Source organism: Anguilla anguilla, chromosome 3 (genome assembly GCF_013347855.1).
Source record: "Anguilla anguilla isolate fAngAng1 chromosome 3, fAngAng1.pri, whole genome shotgun sequence".
NCBI classification, from domain to species: Eukaryota; Metazoa; Chordata; class Actinopteri; order Anguilliformes; family Anguillidae; genus Anguilla; species Anguilla anguilla.
Window position 1 is genome coordinate 294,720 of NC_049203.1, and position 18,610 is coordinate 313,329.

Genomic DNA, 18,610 nt, shown 5'->3' on the forward strand with positions numbered 1-18,610 from the left:
CGTGCTTTCATGTGTGTGTGTGTGAGCACGTGTGTGTGTGTGTGTGTGTGTGTGTGTGCGAGTGTGTGAGATATTGTGTCAATGTGTGAGCACGTGTGTGTGTGCGTGAGTGCGTGTGTATGTGTGAGCGCATGTGTGTGTGTGCGAGTGTGTGTGAGATTGTATGAATGTGTGAGAGCGTGTGTGTGTGTGTGTGAGAGAGAGAGTGTGTGTGCGTGCGAGTGTATGTGTGTGTGAGACAGTGTGTGTGTGCGTGAGTGCGTGTGTGTATGTGTGAGCGCATGTGTGTGTGTGCGAGTGTGTGTGAGATTGTGTGAATGTGTGAGAGCGTGTGTGTGTGTGAGCGCATGTGTGTGTGTGCGTGTGTGAGATTGTGTGAATGTGTGAGAGCGTGTGTGTGTGTGTGAGAGAGTGTGTGTGTGCGTGAGTGCGTGTGTATGTGTGAGCGCATGTGTGTGTGTGTGCGTGCGTGAGTGCGTGTGTGTGTGTGTGTGAGCGCGTGTGTGTGTGCGAGTGTGTGCGTGAGATTGTGTGAATGTGTGAGAGCGTGTGTGAGAGAGAGAGAGAGAGAAAGAGACAGTCAGACGGAATCCCTTCTTCACTGCCATTAAGTTTCTTTCATTGTCTTTTATTTCAGTGGATTTCAAACTGTGGCCACGGAGGGCCCAGGGGAAATATGAGTCTGACCCCCTGGGTAAACGGGCCAAACCGCCCGTGCGTCCTCGTCCCTCAGAATGAGAATGCTGGGAGACGAGGGCGCCGCCCGCCCCCCCACCACGAGAGAGCACAGCCTGGACCCACAGCCTCTCACACAGAGCACCAGCACCGCAGCAGCACAGAGGGGAGAACTCCGCTTCAGCAGGAATTATATAAATAAATAAAAATGCGAAATTGGATTTCTCTGGAGGAGGTGTGTGGGTCTCAGACTCTAAGGAGGGTGGTGTAAACGGCAGCTCTACCAGGCTCGGCCGGCCAGTGTTAGCGTATTACACTATCTGACCATCACCGCATTCTTATTCACCTGCTCTGCAGAGCCTGCGGGAGCAGTGCGTTGTGGGAAATAGAGGAGAGGCCTGTTTGCACACATGGGTGTAGGGCCAGATGTCAGTTTGTCCTTCCTAAGCCAAACTACAGCAGCGCCCTGCAAAAACACTGACCCACAAACACACTGACCCTGCGCACACACACTGGCCTGGCCTTTCAATTTACATGGTCAAATGGGTGGAAAAATAAATCATTGAGACTGATCTTGTAATTTTAAAATAAGCATGATTAGTCACAATTTTAGAGACCAAAAGAAACTGTTTTTTTCTAATCAACTCTGTAATGTTTGATCACTGACTGAATGCATCATATATTAACATCTTTATGGAAATGGATGACGCGGAACGCACAGCATCTTATAAAATGTTTAAACGGTGCGGAATGGCAGAGTCTCGCTCCCATTAAATAAAATACGCTGTCAGTCTGCAGTGAATCTCTCAGCACTGAGTGCCCTTTCAGGTAATATCCACTTTGCACAAGCCAGCATTATATGATGATGTCCTTTGATCATACGCTGGAATTACCTAATGAAAGAGCCGCTTGTGTTAGAGAGAGAGAGCACAGGCTGAGGCAGAGAGAGCGCAGTTAGAGGGAGAGAGAGCGCAGGCTGAGGCAGAGAGAGCACAGGCTGAGGCAGAGAGAGCACAGGCTGAGGCAGAGAGAGCGCAGTTAGAGGGAGAGAGAGCGCAGGCTGAGGCAGAGAGAGCGCAGGCTGAGGCAGAGAGAGCGCAGGCTGAGGCAGAGAGAGCACAGGCTGAGGCAGAGAGAGCGCAGTTAGAGGGAGAGAGAGCGCAGGCTGAGGCAGAGAGAGCACAGGCTGAGGCAGAGAGAGCACAGGCTGAGGCAGAGAGAGCGCAGTTAGAGGCAGAGAGTGTGCAGTTAGAGAGAGAGAGCACAGGCTGAGGCAGAGAGAGCGCAGTTAGAGGGAGAGAGAGCGCAGGCTGAGGCAGAGAGAGCGCAGTTAGAGGGAGAGAGAGCGCAGGCTGAGGCAGAGAGAGCACAGGCTGAGGCAGAGAGAGCGCAGGCTGAGGGAGAGAGCGCAGGCTGAGGGAGAGAGAGCGCAGGCTGAGGGAGAGAGAGCGCAGTTAGAGGGAGAGAGCGCAGGCTGAGGGAGAGAGAGCGCAGGCTGAGGGAGAGAGAGCGCAGTTAGAGGGAGAGAGCACAGGCTGAGGCAAGAGAGCGCAGCTAGAGGGAGAGAGTGCAGGCTGAGGCAGAGAGAGCACAGTTAGAGGGAGAGAGCGCAGGCTGAGGGAGAGAGAGCGCAGTTAGAGGGAGAGAGCACAGGCTGAGGGAGAGAGAGCGCAGATAGAGGGAGAGAGCACAGGCTGAGGGAGAGAGAGCGCAGTTAGAGGGAGAGAGCGCAGGCTGAGGGAGAGAGAGCGCAGTTAGAGGGAGAAAAAGCACAGGCTGAGGGAGAGGGAGAAAAAGCACAGGCTGAGGGAGAGAGAGCGCAGTTAGAGGGAGAAAAAGCACAGGCTGAGGGAGAGAGAGCGCAGTTAGAGGGAGAAAAGGCACAGGCTGAGGCAGAGAGAGCGAGGTTAGAGGCAGAGAGTGTGCAGTTAGAGGGAGAGAGCACAGGCTGAGGGAGAGAGAGCGCAGTTAGAGGGAGAGAGAGAGCAGTTAGAGGGAGAGAGCGCAGGCTGAGGCAGAGAGAGCGCAGTTAGAGGGAGAGAGCGCAGTTAGAGGGAGAGAGCAGGCTGAGGCAGAGAGAGCGCAGTTAGAGAGAGAGCACAGAGAGAGAGAGCACAGTTAGAGAGAGAGAGAGCGCAGGCTGAGGCAGAGAGAGCGCAGTTAGAGAGAGAGCACAGTTAGAGGGAAAGAGAGCGCAGCCAGAGGGAGAGAGAGCAGGCTGAGGCAGAGAGAGCGCAGTTAGAGGGAGAGAGCGCAGGCTGAGGGAGAGAGAGCGCAGTTAGAGGGAGAGAGCAGGCTGAGGCAGAGAGAGCGCAGTTAGAGAGAGAGCACAGAGAGAGAGAGCACAGGCTGAGGGAGAGAGATCGCAGTTAGAGAGAGAGAGCGCGCAGGCTGAGGCAGAGAGAGCGCAGTTAGAGAGAGAGCACAGTTAGAGGGAAAGAGAGCGCAGCCAGAGGGAGAGAGAGCAGGCTGAGGCAGAGAGAGCGCAGTTAGAGAGAGAGAAAGCGCAGGCTGAGGGAGAAAGCACGCAGTTAGAGGGAGATAGCACAGGCTGAGGGAGAGAGAGCGCAGTTAGAGGGAGAGAGAGCGCAGGCTGAGGGGATTTCAGCGGTAACAGCGCAGTGCTCCAGTAGCAGGCAGCGCAAACTCAACACGCTTTGATGACGCTGAAATTCAGCAGGAGGTATGAGTCACCTTGTCCTTTCCACACTGCTCCAGGCTGCTCAGAGCTGCTCCAGGCTGCTCCACTCGGCCAATAAAATCACACACACACAGAAGAAATGAAGTCTGCCAGATTAAGAGGGTAAGAACAGGAAAGCGCAATTAAAGACTATAATGGCTTATTTATTTTCAATTAGCCGCATGAGCAAACGTTTTCATACAGCCCTCCCTGCGTTACTTTGTTCAGTTGCTCAGACACCATTACAGAGACACTTATGACACTTGCATTTAACACCATGAGCATTCATACAAGCGCGGTTTCTTTCTGGAAGTGATTCTGCTTGTATGCCAGGCTCAGGGGTACACAGCAGTATAACAGGAGCCCCTAATAGGACCCCCGCCCCAACAATTACTGGCACCATAGAGAATGTACCCTTTGATCAGGAAATCCATATATGGGCAAAGGTTTTGCTCTGCGTGACATCAGAATCCTGAGGCTCATGGGAAAACACTGCATGTTTATGCTAATACAATTATAACATGCTGTAGGCGTCAAAACTGGCATCTACAAAGATTCTCTTAAATGGAAATCAAATAATAAATCTGCAATAAAATTCTATAAATTCTATAATGGTGAAAAAATCAGTGTTGTGCAATGGCCATCTGTGTACCCAGACTTATATCCCAGAGAAACCTGTGGTCTGAATCTGAGACTGCAATGCATACGCACAAACCTAGGCACATGAAAGATGGAGGAATGGATCTCCAGCCTGATCACACGCTACAGGAAACAGCCTCTTAGCCGGGGGACACCGCACCCAGTACTAAGCACAAGAGGGCCAATAATGCAATCAGTTTTTTAACAAAAAAAGTAAACAAATGTACAATTTGAATCTAGATGTGCTTTTATGGATTCCATTAAATCATCACTAAACAGCAATATTTTCCATGTGTGAAAAATGATATATGTATATTTCAGTAGTGCTACTATTATTATTATTTACAACACAATTCCACACTGTTCACATTTCATAGCCTACCAATGGGCTGCTGTTCCCAATAAACAGCCCAGCAGCAGCTCAGTATATCCACCTGCATGCACTGCAGGCACTTAAAGGGACGGGGACAGTGTCTGACTGCAGAAAAGCCCTTAAAGGGACAGGCACAAGGTCACTGCACCGGCTGGCTCAGTGGGTGGAGCTTGTGCATTTCTGTGGACTGCATTAAATCGCAATTAAATGAAATGTGCATTAACAATAGCCTCAATCTGATCCTGTATAGATTAGTGGTCATTTATAATTCATTAACCTTGGGTGACTTTACAGTGAGGATTCATTTTTAATTTCTGTGCAACGGGATGTGGTCGCCAGAGGTTAGGGGACAGGAGGGGAGGAGAAGAAGCGATAGAGCAACACTCACCAGAAACCCCGAGAGACATAGACATAGAGAGAGAGAGAGAGAGAGAGAGAGAGGGAATTGTGTGCGAGTGAGAGTCCATAGTCCCTACATCCGTGGTGCCTGATCTACCAAAGAGCAAACGCTCAGCAGCGTGAACCCTGCGTGCTCCGGGTCTTTCAGTAAATACTGTACTGGTGACAAATTCACATTCTCTTCTCTAAATATAACTGATGAGCTCAGCTCAGTTTTATCTGTAAAGTACATAGTTCTGTAATGTTTCCTGCCAATGCAAAGCAGCGTTTCAGCCAAATTCAACACATGGAAGTCATGAATGTTTTCAATCGAGCGCTGACCCGGATAAACAAAATAAAATAATAGTACAATTTTTTTTTTTTTTTAAATCACACACACCTCCAACACAGAGCAATCCATCTCCCACAGAGACTGAGCTGTTAGAAAGGGTGTCAGACCCCAGGGTCACAGCGTAGAGAGATGTGTGGGCGAGACTCCAGGTACGGTGTGGGGTATCAGCCCTTTAGACTCCAGGTACGGTGTGGGGTATCAGCCCTTTTGATTCCAGGTACGGTGTGGGGTATCAGCCCTTTAGACTCCGGGTACGGTGTGGGGTATCAGTCCTTTACACTCCAGGCACGGTGTGGGGTATCAGCCCTTTAGACTCCAGGTACGGTGTGGGGTATCAGCCCTTTAGACTCCAGGTACGGTGTGGGGTATCAGCCCTTCAGACTCCAGGTACGGTGTGGGGTATCAGCCCTTTAGACTCCAGATACGGTGTGGGGTATCAGCCCTTTAGACTCCGGGTACGGTGTGGGGTATCAGCCCTTTAGACTCCAGGTACGATGTGGGGTATCAGCCCTTTAGACTCCAGGTACGGTGTGGGGTATCAGCCCTTTAGACTCCAGATACGGTGTGGGGTATCAGCCCTTTAGACTCCAGGTACGGTGTGGGGTATCAGCCCTTTAGACTCCAGGCACGGTGTGGGGTATCAGCCCTTTAGACTCCAGGCACGGTGTGGGGTACCAGCCCTTTAGACTCCAGGCACGGTGTGGGGTATCAGCCCTTTAGACTCCAGGCACGGTGTGGGGTATCAGCCCTTTAGACTCCAGGCACGGTGTGGGGTACCAGCCCTTTAGACTCCAGGCACGGTGTGGGGTATCAGCCCTTTAGACTCCGGGTACGGTGTGGGGTATCAGCCCTTTAGACTCCAGGTACGGTGTGGGGTATCAGCCCTTTAGACTCCAGGCACGGTGTGGGGTATCAGCCCTTTAGACTCCAGGCACGGTGTGGGGTATCAGCCCTTTAGACTCCGGGTACGGTGTGGGGTACCAGCCCTTTTTCCTGGACTTCGGAAGCATGCACACAGCTGTGTGAATGGCTTGAGTTACACAAACAGCCATGGGGCAATCACTGCATTATATCATTATTTGTTTATTTTTCATGGGGTAAATACACTCATATACCGTAGCTGTCCAGTTGAACATTACCTCCAATCTGCACATCAGAAGATAAGTGTCCAGTTAAGTCAACAAGCACAACCCAAAATAAAGTGCAAGTTTGGATTCTGTCTCATATTATAAATGGATCACGGCATCCCTGCATTGTCATTTTCAGACAATTATATACCTGGGGATTTAAAATCAGCAGGGTCCCTGCCCTAATCCTCTCTCTCCAGGATTTATCATCCCCCCCCCCCGCCCCCCCCCCCCCCCCCCCCCACACACACACACACACACACACACACACAGCTGTTCTAGTGCACTGTGGGGATGCTGCAGTCACACCTATCGTAGACCAGCTTGGCCAAAGTCTAGCAGGCAGTCCGATTTGTAATACTGTTGAGTAATTTGATTTATAGTAGGGAAGACTGCTGCCAATAAGATAACCCATATGACAGAAATGAGAGGCAGAGTAAGAGAGTGGAGTAAGATGTGGGGAGTAAGACGGAGGAGTAAGAGAGTGGAATTAAACGGTAGAGTAAGATGGGGAAGTGGTGTCGGTACGCGGAGAGGAAGTAACATGTTTCTAACCCAGCTGGGAGTCGGGGAGCAACTTCATTGGAGGCCATGTGAGGGAAGGGGGCCAGGTCACAATCTGACAGGTCAAAGGTCAGGTATTTGATGAATGTGTTCAGTAAACAGACAGTCCTGCTTCCTGTTCTCTACTCACACTGCAGGAAGAGATTACAGACACCTCATTGGGCCTGATAATGAGCAACTCGGGGACAAACGCTGGAGCCTTACTGTGATCACACACATGCATGCACACGCAAGCATAATGCACACACACACACATGCACACACGCACGCACACGCAAGCATAATGCACGCACACACACACGCACGCACACGCAAGCATAATGCGCACGCACACACACACACGCAAGCATAATGCACACACACACACACACACACGCACGCACATGCAAGCATAATGCACACACGCACACACACACAAACACACGCACGCACATGCAAGCATAATGCACACGCACACACACACACATGCACAATACAAACACATGCATGCACGCACGCACAATACGCACACGCTCATGCACAGTACACACACGCGCAGTTCATTACCCTGATACTCACACACACCGCTCTGACACACATCTGTACACACACACACACACACACACAGCCACCCTGACATGCAGAGACAAACGATTCCCTTAAGAGAAGCCAGCACCTGCTTTCCATAATTAAAACCTGGAGAACGAACAATTAGCAGTGAACAGCGATACACTGTCACATCATCGAGAGAGATTCACTGTGACAATATACCATCATATCAGAGAGGTTATTAAAATATTACATTACAGGGGGGTTTATTTCTGAAAAACAAAACCACCTCAAGATTACCATTCAGCAAATATCTGTAAATACAAAATATGAATAGTGCTACTTTAGACATTACATAATAATTGGCAAACACATTTAATCTATTCTGTTCCAGGCAGCTACCAGATACTGAGTGTGTGTGGGTTTGTGTGTGTGTGGGGGGGGGGGGGGTGGGGGGGTGATGCCAAGTTCGTCAGATTAAAAGCGTCTCTTTCTCTCTGAAATCCTCTCATGTTGTGATGGATGCTGCCATTGTGGCGTAAATGCCGGGCTTATCTGCACTATTTCTGTGAGTGTTAAGCTTGCATCCATGTGACAGAGCCAATCAGGCGATGAAAAGGTCAAAGATTCACCGAGACGGCGAAATGCAGCGGTGGATGTGAAACCCCGCCGTCACGCGCGTTCCGCGACATCCCCGGGATCCGCCGAGCGCTCGCTGATGAGCAGCCAAAGGGGCGGGGCCGGGGGGGGGCAGTGCTGCCGACCGGCTCCTTTGAGCTGTAGCACCAGCATAGGGACAGATCTCATAGATCTGTTAGCAGCAGCTAGCCGTTAGCACCAGCGAGCCGTTAGCACCAGCGAGCCGTTAGCACCAGCGAGCCGTTAGCACCAGCGAGCCGTTAGCAGCAGTGAGCCGTCAGCACCAGCGAGCCGTTAGCAGCAGTGAGCCGTCAGCACCAGCGAGCCGTTAGCACCAGCGAGCCGTTAGCAGCAGCGAGCTGTTAGCAGCAGCTAGCCGTTAGCAGCAGCGAGCAGTTAGCAGCAGCTAGCCGTTAGCACCAGCGGCAGCATTAACATTCAACTGGTCTCTTTGCCATTTCCTGTACAAAAATCAAAACACTGTTTGAATTCCGTAGGAATATTTCACTCCCTGGTTAATGTGAATTTAACGACACCAATTTCCCCCTTAAAGTACTTCCTTCTGTAATGCATGGGGAACTGCAGGAAACCCTATGAGTTGGGAAAAAGGGGGGGGGGGGGGTGGACCCTAAAAACAGGTCCGATGAGCCCCTGCTGAGGCCTCCAGGTACAGGAAAACGGGAGGAGCCAAAAGGACACGCCCAGCAGCAGGATTAGAACCGCCTCCCAGCCAGATTCCTCATTACACATTACAGCGCAGAATAACATTACCCAATCACTGCACAGCGCAGAATAACATGACCCAATCACTGCACAGCACAGAATAACATTACCCAATCACTGCACATGTGCAGGAAAACATTACCCAATCACTGCACGGCGCAGAATAACAATACCCAATCACTGCACAGCACAGAATAACATTACCCAATCACTGCACAGCGCAGAATAACATTACCCAATCACTGCACAGCACAGAATAACATTACCCAATCACTGCACAGTGCAGAATAACATTACCCAATCACTGCACAGTGCAGAATAACATTACCCAATCACTACAACACAGAGGGGCCGGTGCTTCAGACAGGGTGAGCTGCTTCAGACAGGGTGAGCTGTTTCAGACAGGGTGAGCTACTTCAGACAGGGTGAGCTACTTCAGACAGGGTGAGCTGCTTCAGACAGGGTGAGCTGCTTCAGACAGGGTGAGCTGCTTCAGACAGGGTGAGCTGTTTCAGACAGGGTGAGCTGTTTCAGACAGGGTGAGCTGCTTCCGTGAGCAGCCCCCAGCTGTGCCTCTGCAGACGGATTTTTTAAAAAGGATGCGCTTTTATCAGATGCTAATGAAGACAAAGATGCGTTTAGCTGCCGTCATAATTAGTATACAGCACTATTAGGGTGGCCAATTAATATGGGACGGTGAGGACATGTAATTAATGCAGCACTGTTTGGCTGGCCACAGGCATCAGACCCAGTGTCCTTCTTCAGCTTTCATGTGGATTTGAATCTGACCATCAGCGGGGGTCAGGAGTGGATGGGGGGGTATTTCCTGGGGTTTTGTAAGACAGGAGGCGTGTAGCGTGGTCGTCATGGTGACTGCAGCTGGTGAGTGCTGCATGTCCACCCTGGCCTGTCCTTGGTTTCTGTCCCAGGGCGGGGTGCGTTCACGGGGGTGTGTTCGCGGGGTGGAGGTTAAACTTGTGCTCCTGAAAGCGTTCCCAGCAGGCATTAATCATGGCATGCTGCCATGCGGGGCCGCCTCGATAAATCATCACTCAGCCCCCCCCCCCCCCCCCAGGTCTCAGCCAAATGCTGCAGGAACACCCAGGTGTGGAGCATGCCAATGTCTCACTTAGAGAGGGTGGGGGGGGGGGGAGTTTGGGTTCCTAAAAAAACAACACCAAACTAAAGCAGACCAGGCCAGAGCAGACCACTGTCAGACACCTGGTGTTGGACCCCACACTACATCTGGATATTCTGTATAGAAAGTCTGTGATGCAATATGAAACAGAAACTACCCCTCACCCTAACCCTAACCCTTACCATAACCCTCACCTTAACCCTCACACTGAAAGGTTAACCTGTCAAACAAAGAGCCGCAGCATCACTGGCCCTGATCTGACCCAAGACCGTGGGGCTCATCCACACTCCACAACGGAGCCTTTGCCAAACTTCGTTTTTTTTACTTTTAGTTTTCCAGACCAGTACAGACTACACCCATCAAGACCACAGAGCACCACACCCCACACCCCACACCCCACACCCCACACCACACACCACACCACACCACACACCCCACACCACACACCCCACACCCCACACCACGCTCAAATGCAGGCCATACCAACCCTCTGATTAACAGAGCAAATCCCACAAATCCACATGAACCACCACTTTACCTTCAAAAGCCGCCTTATTGCCAGATCATCACTCCCACATCTCCTCAGCGACACACAGCTCTCACCGCATCTCAGCAAATCAATCCATCACAGAAAACACATCATCACAAAGCTCCACACACCAAAAATCACTGAGTCCATTCACATCCCACTCTATAGAACACACCACAATCACCACAGTAAAACGCAACACACCACAACCTCCACAGTCACACAACACACCACAATCACCACAGTAAAACACAACACACTACAAACAACACAGTAAAACGCAACACACCACAATCACTGCAGTAAAACGCAACACACCACAATCACTGCAGTAAAACACAACACACCACAATCACCACAGTAAAACACAACACACCACAATCACTGCAGTAACACAACACACTACAAACAACACAGTAAAACACAACACACCACAATCACTGCAGTAAAACACAACACACCACAATCACCACAGTAAAACACAACACACCACAATCACTGCAGTAAAACACAACACACTACAAACAACACAGTAAAACACAACACACCACAATCACTGCAGTAAAACACAACACACCACAATCACCACAGTCACACAACACACCACAATCACCACAGTAAAACACAACACACCACAACCTCCACAGTCACACAACACACCACAATCACCACAGTAAAACACAACACATCACAATCACCACAGTAAAACACACCACAATCACTGCAGTAAAACACAACACACCACAACCTCCACAGTCACACAACACACCACAATCACTGCAGTAAAACACAACACACGCTTAGTGTCCCTTTTTCAGCGACCAATGCAATTACAGAAAACCACCTCATCTCACAACTCAACACAAAACATCATATCTCACAACTCAACACAAAACATCATGACATCGCTTTCAGAAACCCACATATTATACCAGATGCATGGCTTTCACAACACAAATGACAACTTTTAAAATCAACACAAACCCTGATGGATAAACTCAACACAAATAAACGTATAAACTCAACACAAATAAACCCGAATGATAAACTCAACAGAAATACCACAACTTCCACAATTAGATCACAAGCAAATAGTTCCACACATCTGAATCTTCACTGATATGCAGACCAAATACTCACTCTGTGAATCCACACACAATCCAGCAGTTAGGAAATCTTCTCACGTTTACCTTTCCCCCAAAACCGGAGGCTTTCGGAGCCTCCTTGTTTGTTCTGTCAATTACACAGAAACCGCTCCCACATGAGGCAGCACTGACAACCTCAGCACAGCCTGCAATCAATATGCTTCTGTATATTTTACAATAAATCTAATAAGCAAACACTTTTGGTCAGCTGAACATCGAGAAAACAAGAATCCTCAATATTAAAAATTCAATGTCATGTTTCATTCCTTCCAAGTCAAATTCTGTAAAGAAATATCAAAGTTCATTTAATTACTGCCAGTCTGAACTCTCCTGAGATGCTACCTACATTCTGCTCCAGCCCCAGCAGGAAAATGGGAATAAATAAAGCGTTTGTAATAAGGTGTGAGGATATAAGGGTGTTAAGAGGGAGCCCGATGTTAAGTGCTAACTGAATTTGCCAGGCTGGCAGCCTCTTATTGAATAAAACGGGTCTGTTCTGAGCTGTCGGACTCAGACACACACGGCACACGTGAGAGATAAATCAGAGTAATGCAAGATGTAGGGAGACCCTAAATGCACGCTACACCGCACACAGACACCCGTGAGAAAGGAGCAGGAACAGAAACACGCAGGCCCGCCCCACAGCAAAAACAACACTCAGCAGCAGAGAAAATGATCTTCCATTTTTAAAACAGCCAAACCTGACAGAGGCATCCGAGACCCACCCTGAAATATGCTGCAAGCAATAACGCGAGCACATTCGCCTTTTACTATGCACATCTGCCTTTTAATATACACATTCGCCTTTTACTATACACATCTACCTTTTAATATACACATTCGCCTTTTACTATACACATCTACCTTTTAATATACACATTCGCCTTTTACTATACACATCTACCTTTTACTATACACATTCGCCTTTTACTATACACATCTACCTTTTACTATACACATTCGCCTTTTACTATACACATCTACCTTTTAATATACACATTCGCCTTTTACTATACACATCTACCTTTTACTATACACATTCGCCTTTTACTATACACATCTACCTTTTACTATACACATTCGCCTTTTACTATACACATCTACCTTTTAATATACACATTCGCCTTTTACTATACACATCTACCTTTTAATATACACATTCGCCTTTTACTATGCACATCTACCTTCTAATATACACATTCACCTTTTAATATACACATTCAATCTGTAACTCTGTACACATTCGCCTTTTAATATACACATTCACCTTCTAATATACACATTCACCTTTTAATATACACATTCAATCTGTAAATATCTATACACATTCAATCTGTAAATATCTATACACATTCAATCAGTAAATATCTATACACATTCAATCAGTAAATATCTATACACATTCAATCTGTAAATATCTATACACATTCAATCAGTAAATATCTGTGTACATTCAATCTGTAAATATCTGTACACATTCACCTTCTAATATACACATTCACATCTGAATATTGGTGTTAACAGTGTCTTCCAAAATGCACGTTCTGCAGAAGAGTGGAAAGGGCTTCTCTGGATCTGTTAGAAGTGACATCACACAACCATGGGCCACAGCAGCTGAATTTCCCCACTCATTTTACAGTTTAAACTAATTATAGGTGTAGGCTGGTATGGGTTTTTGCCTTAATCAACTTAATTTGTTAATTTTTACTTTGTTGATTTTAATTTGATAAATTAAAGCAATTAAAAAGAAAACTGAGGGCAGTGACCTCCATCTTTTAAGAGGGTACAGTGGAAACACAGCACACTTTAAAAGGGTTTCTGCAGAATAATTAGACTAACGTCACAAATGTTCAGCTTCTGTTTGAGCCAGTTTAACACCCTTTATAAACTGTGAATGAAACAGGGCATTCTCCTCAGAGATCAGCAGTACACTGTAACAGGGCATTATCCTCTAAGATCAGCAGTACACTAACAGGGCATTCTCCTCAGAGATCAGCAGTACACTGTAACAGGGCATTCTCCACAGAGATCAGCAGTACACTGTAACAGGGCATTCTCCACAGAGATCAGCAGTACACTGTAACAGGGCATTCTCCACAGCGATCAGCAGTACACTGTAACAGGGCATTCTCCTCAGGGATCAGCAGTACACAGTAACAGGGCATTCTCCACAGAGATCAGCAGTACACTGTAACAGGGCATTCTCCACAGAGATCAGCAGTACACTGTAACAGGGCATTCTCCACAGAGATCAGCAGTACACTGTAACAGGGCATTCTCCTCTAAGATCAGCACTACACTGTGACAGTAGAGTGTGGAAGCAGATTGATTTATTAACATAAAGGGGCAAACATTTCAAGAAATAATCGAGAACACTGCCCTCCGGTGGCAGCGCGGGTGTGGCGGGTGGCATGGCAGAGAATAAGCTGTTAAACCCTTGAGGGGAAAGACGCTGCACTTTGAACTCTTAGCGCCACATTAAGGTCATTGCACTGACCGTCTATCCCATAATCCCCTAATCTACTGAAGCCCGGAAATCACCGCTGGCATCCATCAGACAGGAGGGGAGGAGGCCACCCCCACCCCCCCACGAGAGAGAGAGAGAGAGAGGCGGGTGAGAGCTTTGCATAGACAGTGCAGATTTTTAGCTAACAGTGATAGTTTGACAGTAATAGAAAAGGATGTGTGTGTGTGTGTGTGTGTGTGTGTGTGTGTGTGTGCAGAAGTGGTAGAAACAGAGGTGTGTATAAATACACACCCCAGACTGGGGAGAGACCACACTGCCAGGACGCCGGACTCCACCACGAACACCACCACACGCTGCCAACACCCCCTGAACACCGCCACACACTGCCAACGCCCCCTGAACACCGCCACACACTGCCAGCGCCCCTGAACACTGCCACACGCTGCCAACGCACCCTGAACACCGCCACATGCTGCCAACGCCCCCTGAACACCGCCACATGCTGCCAACGCCCCCTGAACACCGCCACACACTGCCAGCGCCCCTGAACACCGCCACACGCTGCCAGGGCCCCCTGAACACCGCCACACGCTGCCAACACCCCCTGAACACCGCCACACGCTGCCAGGGCCCCCTGAACACCGCCACACGCTGCCAACACCCCCTGAACACCGCCACACGCTGCCAACGCCTCCCTGAACACCGCCACACGCTGCCAACACCCCCTGAACACCCCCACACGCTGCCAACACCCCCTGAACACCGCCACACGCTGCCAACGCCTCCCTGAACACCACCACACGCTGCCAACGCCCCCTGAACACCGCCACACGCTGCCAACGCCCCCTGAACACCGCCACACGCTGCCAACGCCCCCTGAACACCACCACACGCTGCCAACGCCTCCCTGAACACCGCCACACGCTGCCAACGCCCCCTGAACACCGCCACACGCTGCCAGCGCCCCCTGAACACCGCCACACGCTGCCAACGCCCCCTGAACACCGCCACACGCTGCCAACGCCCCCTGAACACCGCCACACGCTGCCAACGCCCCCTGAACACCGCCACACGCTGCCAACGCCCCCTGAACACCGCCACACGCTGCCAGGGCCCGAGCTCCTCTCCAGGGAACGGTCTGTGGGCGACTGCCTGTCGCCCTGGAAACAGCCCCCTCTCCTCAGCCTCCATCCTTAACTTGTTTATGCTCTCGATTTATCACAGTTCTCCTGATAAATGGGATAATTCCGCCCCGCGGGAAACTACTGGGCAAATTCTGCTGCCAAGACCCAGCCTGGCAGCAAGCGAGCCCGTCCCACCATACACAGACACACATGCACACACATGCATCCATCCACGCACACACACACATGCACACGCACACACACACGCACCCATCCGTACACACGCACGCACGCACGCACACACACACACACACACGTACACACACGCACACACACACGTACACACGCACGCACCCGTACACACGCACGCACACGCACACACACGTACACACACGCACACACACGTACACACGCACGCACCCATCCACACACACACGCACCCATCCGTACACACGCAGGCACACACACGCACCCATCCACGCACACACACACGTACACACACGCACGCATGCACACACACACACGCACGCACACACACACACACGTACACACACACACCCATCCGTACACACGCACGCACACACACGCACGCACACCCATCCACACACGCACGCACATACACACACGCACGCATGCACACACACACACACGTACACACACGCACCCATCCGTACACACGCACGCACACACACGCACACACGCACACGCACACCCATCCACACACGCATGCACACGCACACACACACACACGCACGCACACGCACACACACGCACCCATCTGTACACACGCACACACACACACGCATGCATGCACACACACACGCACGCACACACGCGCACACACACACACGCACCCATCCACACACACACAAAGACACTAGGAGTGGGGTTTATCTCCTCGTGTGTCATGTTTAGTGTTTGGGTGTGCATGTCTACTGATGTACGTATTAGTTTGCATGTGTATGTGTGTGCGTGCGCCAGAGAGAGTGATGAGTAATTAGTGAATGAAGTCAGACAGCTTTTTTCCCTCCTTATCTTTTGAAATCCTTCCTCTGTATCTTAACATTAGAGAGTAGAGATCCGGGCAGGGGATGGTGTAGGGATCAGAGAGAGAGAGATGGAACACGAAGGAAGAGAGACAGAAAGAGGCAGCAGCAGGAGAGAGAGGAAAGAAGGGAGGGAAGGAGGGAGAGAGTGGAGCAGAAGAAAGAGTGAGCCCCAGCAGGGTACCTCCTCTCTCCTCTGCTCAGAGCTCTCTGCTGGAGTCAGAGTGACTGGGCAGACAGGTGGAGTCAATCAGCCAGCAATGAAGTCCATTACAGCCCGGACAGCACACAACTTCCACACACAAGGGCTCACCTCAAACCACAACACAGCATCGCTATAGTAACACCCGCAGCTTCCCCTTCTGTTGGACCACAAGGCAAAACAACACCATGCGACACGGAACCGTGTTCCCCTCTGTCCAGGCGACCCTTATGTACACGGGGCAGCCACAGAAGCGGGGACAATGACCACATTAAACACGCCCACCTGTGCTTATTCAAAGTACAGATAGCCCGTTCCCTCTCTTGCAGCTCGGGCGCACTGAAGCATATTTAATGGGAGAGTAGACACACGCGGGCGGGGAGCAGAGCGGACGACCTCGAGGCTGCGTGGCGATTTCAATAAGGCAGTGCGCATCGCAAACACTCGGAGGCACGAGGGAGGGGATACGCATTTCACGACTCATTGAGCTCGCGGCGAACAGGCCCGTAGATCACGCGCGGGTCAGCACACTGCTCGGATGCAGCGGGGTTGCGGCACTTTATACATCCGCGGCTGTCCAGAGCGCATCAGCACAGCTATGTTATGGTCCGCTTGCCTCCTTAAAATATATCACTCACTGTGACGCGCACTGTTCATTTGCATACCCGCTGTTCTCAAACAGAGATTAAACGCATACCCACGGTGAAGTCTCGGAAATAGCTTACAACTTAGTCGGTACACAGTGAGCAGTTATGAGACGCTAGCCTGATCAATGCGCTCAGAGTATCGCCACTGCATGACAAATCCACATTGCTCCGAATGTAGGAGACAGACACTGTATGCTAATGTGTATGGTAGTACATTGCTGACAAATACACCGATGAGACGAGTAGGATAAGACTCGAGAGAATTATGACTTTAAAAAAAACCTCCGCTGCCCTCTACACTTGCACTCTAGGTCCGGGTATGTCAGAACAGCTATGCACGTCCCGCAAGCGGAGCTGGACGCAGTCGCGCAGAACGCGGGGTGATTCATACAAGTGCATTCCGACATACCCTCCCTAGCCGATTGTCAAACATAGGCCTCTGACACTTTCCCGGAAATTTAACTGGATTCTTGTCAAAGATCAAATAAAACATAAATTCAGCCCGCGAGACCAAGCATTTTCGCTGCAGGGCGATCTAGTTATTCACAGAGACACGCTGACACGTTCTGCGTGCACGCGCTGAAACCCATTATGACAGCAATAATAACGAAGATGACACTAACCGACAAACCCTAATAATAATAAAAATCCAATTGTAAAGCACTGCTGTCTCCGCCTCTGGTGCTCGTGGTCCTGAAAATTGAAACAGACACGCACACGTACGTCCGCACGCACACACACACACACACATGCAGCGGCGCAGCCAGAATAGATTTCTTGTTTTGTTTGTTTGTTTGTACATCATAAGAGGTTCTGCATCGAACCTGGTATGAACCAGTCGGGGAAGCGCAAGTGTATCGGCTCAAATGAAAAAGAAAAAATCTTACCTGTTCAGACAAGCGTCCTTTTACAGCATTATCCTCTCTCGAAGGAAACTTTTACTTCAACGAAGCACTAGCTCTGGTCGCAAGTTCGTTTGTTTTATATCGTTGTTTATCTTTCTCCCACAGATAAAATATTTCCTCTACTTTGTATCAACTACTAGCTTTTACAAAAAATGCAGAGAGAGGAAAACGGAAAGGGGAGAGAAAATGATTTAAATTTCAAATATGAGAAAATGCAGCGCTAAAGCAGTCCCACACGGCGTTTCTCTCACTGCTGAACGCGGCCAAATGTAGAAAGACAGCGTTTAATACGACTCGTCTCTGAAACCCTTTCTTTTGATTAAAGGCAAACAGAAGAGTAGCCTGAACGAGAGAGACATCCAATCCTCGGTTTAGCCCTGCGCGCTGTGGAGCGAGTCAGATTGGAAGCTACCATCTGCGGCAAGGGAGAGTCGATCGCCTCGGCGCTGGCGCGAGCCAGGTGGATGCAAACACGTCACCTTGAATTTAATGAGTGACCAGCTGCGGGACGCCGGTTTATGTCCTCGCGCAGGAGCCATTCCACAACATAACCGCAATGTCATTTTAGCGCGATTTAACACAATGATATACATTTTTCTGTTGGCTTCCTCGTGCGAAGTCTCTCTGCTGTGGGAGACTATGCTGATCAGGTAACATACATAAATACATACGTAAATAAATAAATAAATAAGCCATTATTGCTATTTTAAGAGAATTAGGAACAGTTCC

General features: G+C 49.7%; 1 protein-coding gene across 2 annotated transcripts in view; it reads right to left on the reverse strand.

Annotated features, from left to right (window-relative positions):
• The window catches only part of LOC118223570 (teneurin-2-like), a 200,236-nt gene extending 181,834 nt beyond the window's left edge, over positions 1–18,402 (reverse strand). The window contains exon 1 of one of the 2 annotated variants that reach the window (XM_035410272.1): positions 17,864–18,402. The gene's annotated coding sequence lies outside the window, so the exon portion shown is untranslated. The remainder of the gene's footprint in view (positions 1–17,863) is intronic. The other variant, XM_035410273.1, reaches the window with a different exon arrangement.
• Between the last annotated feature and the right edge of the window lie 208 nt (positions 18,403–18,610).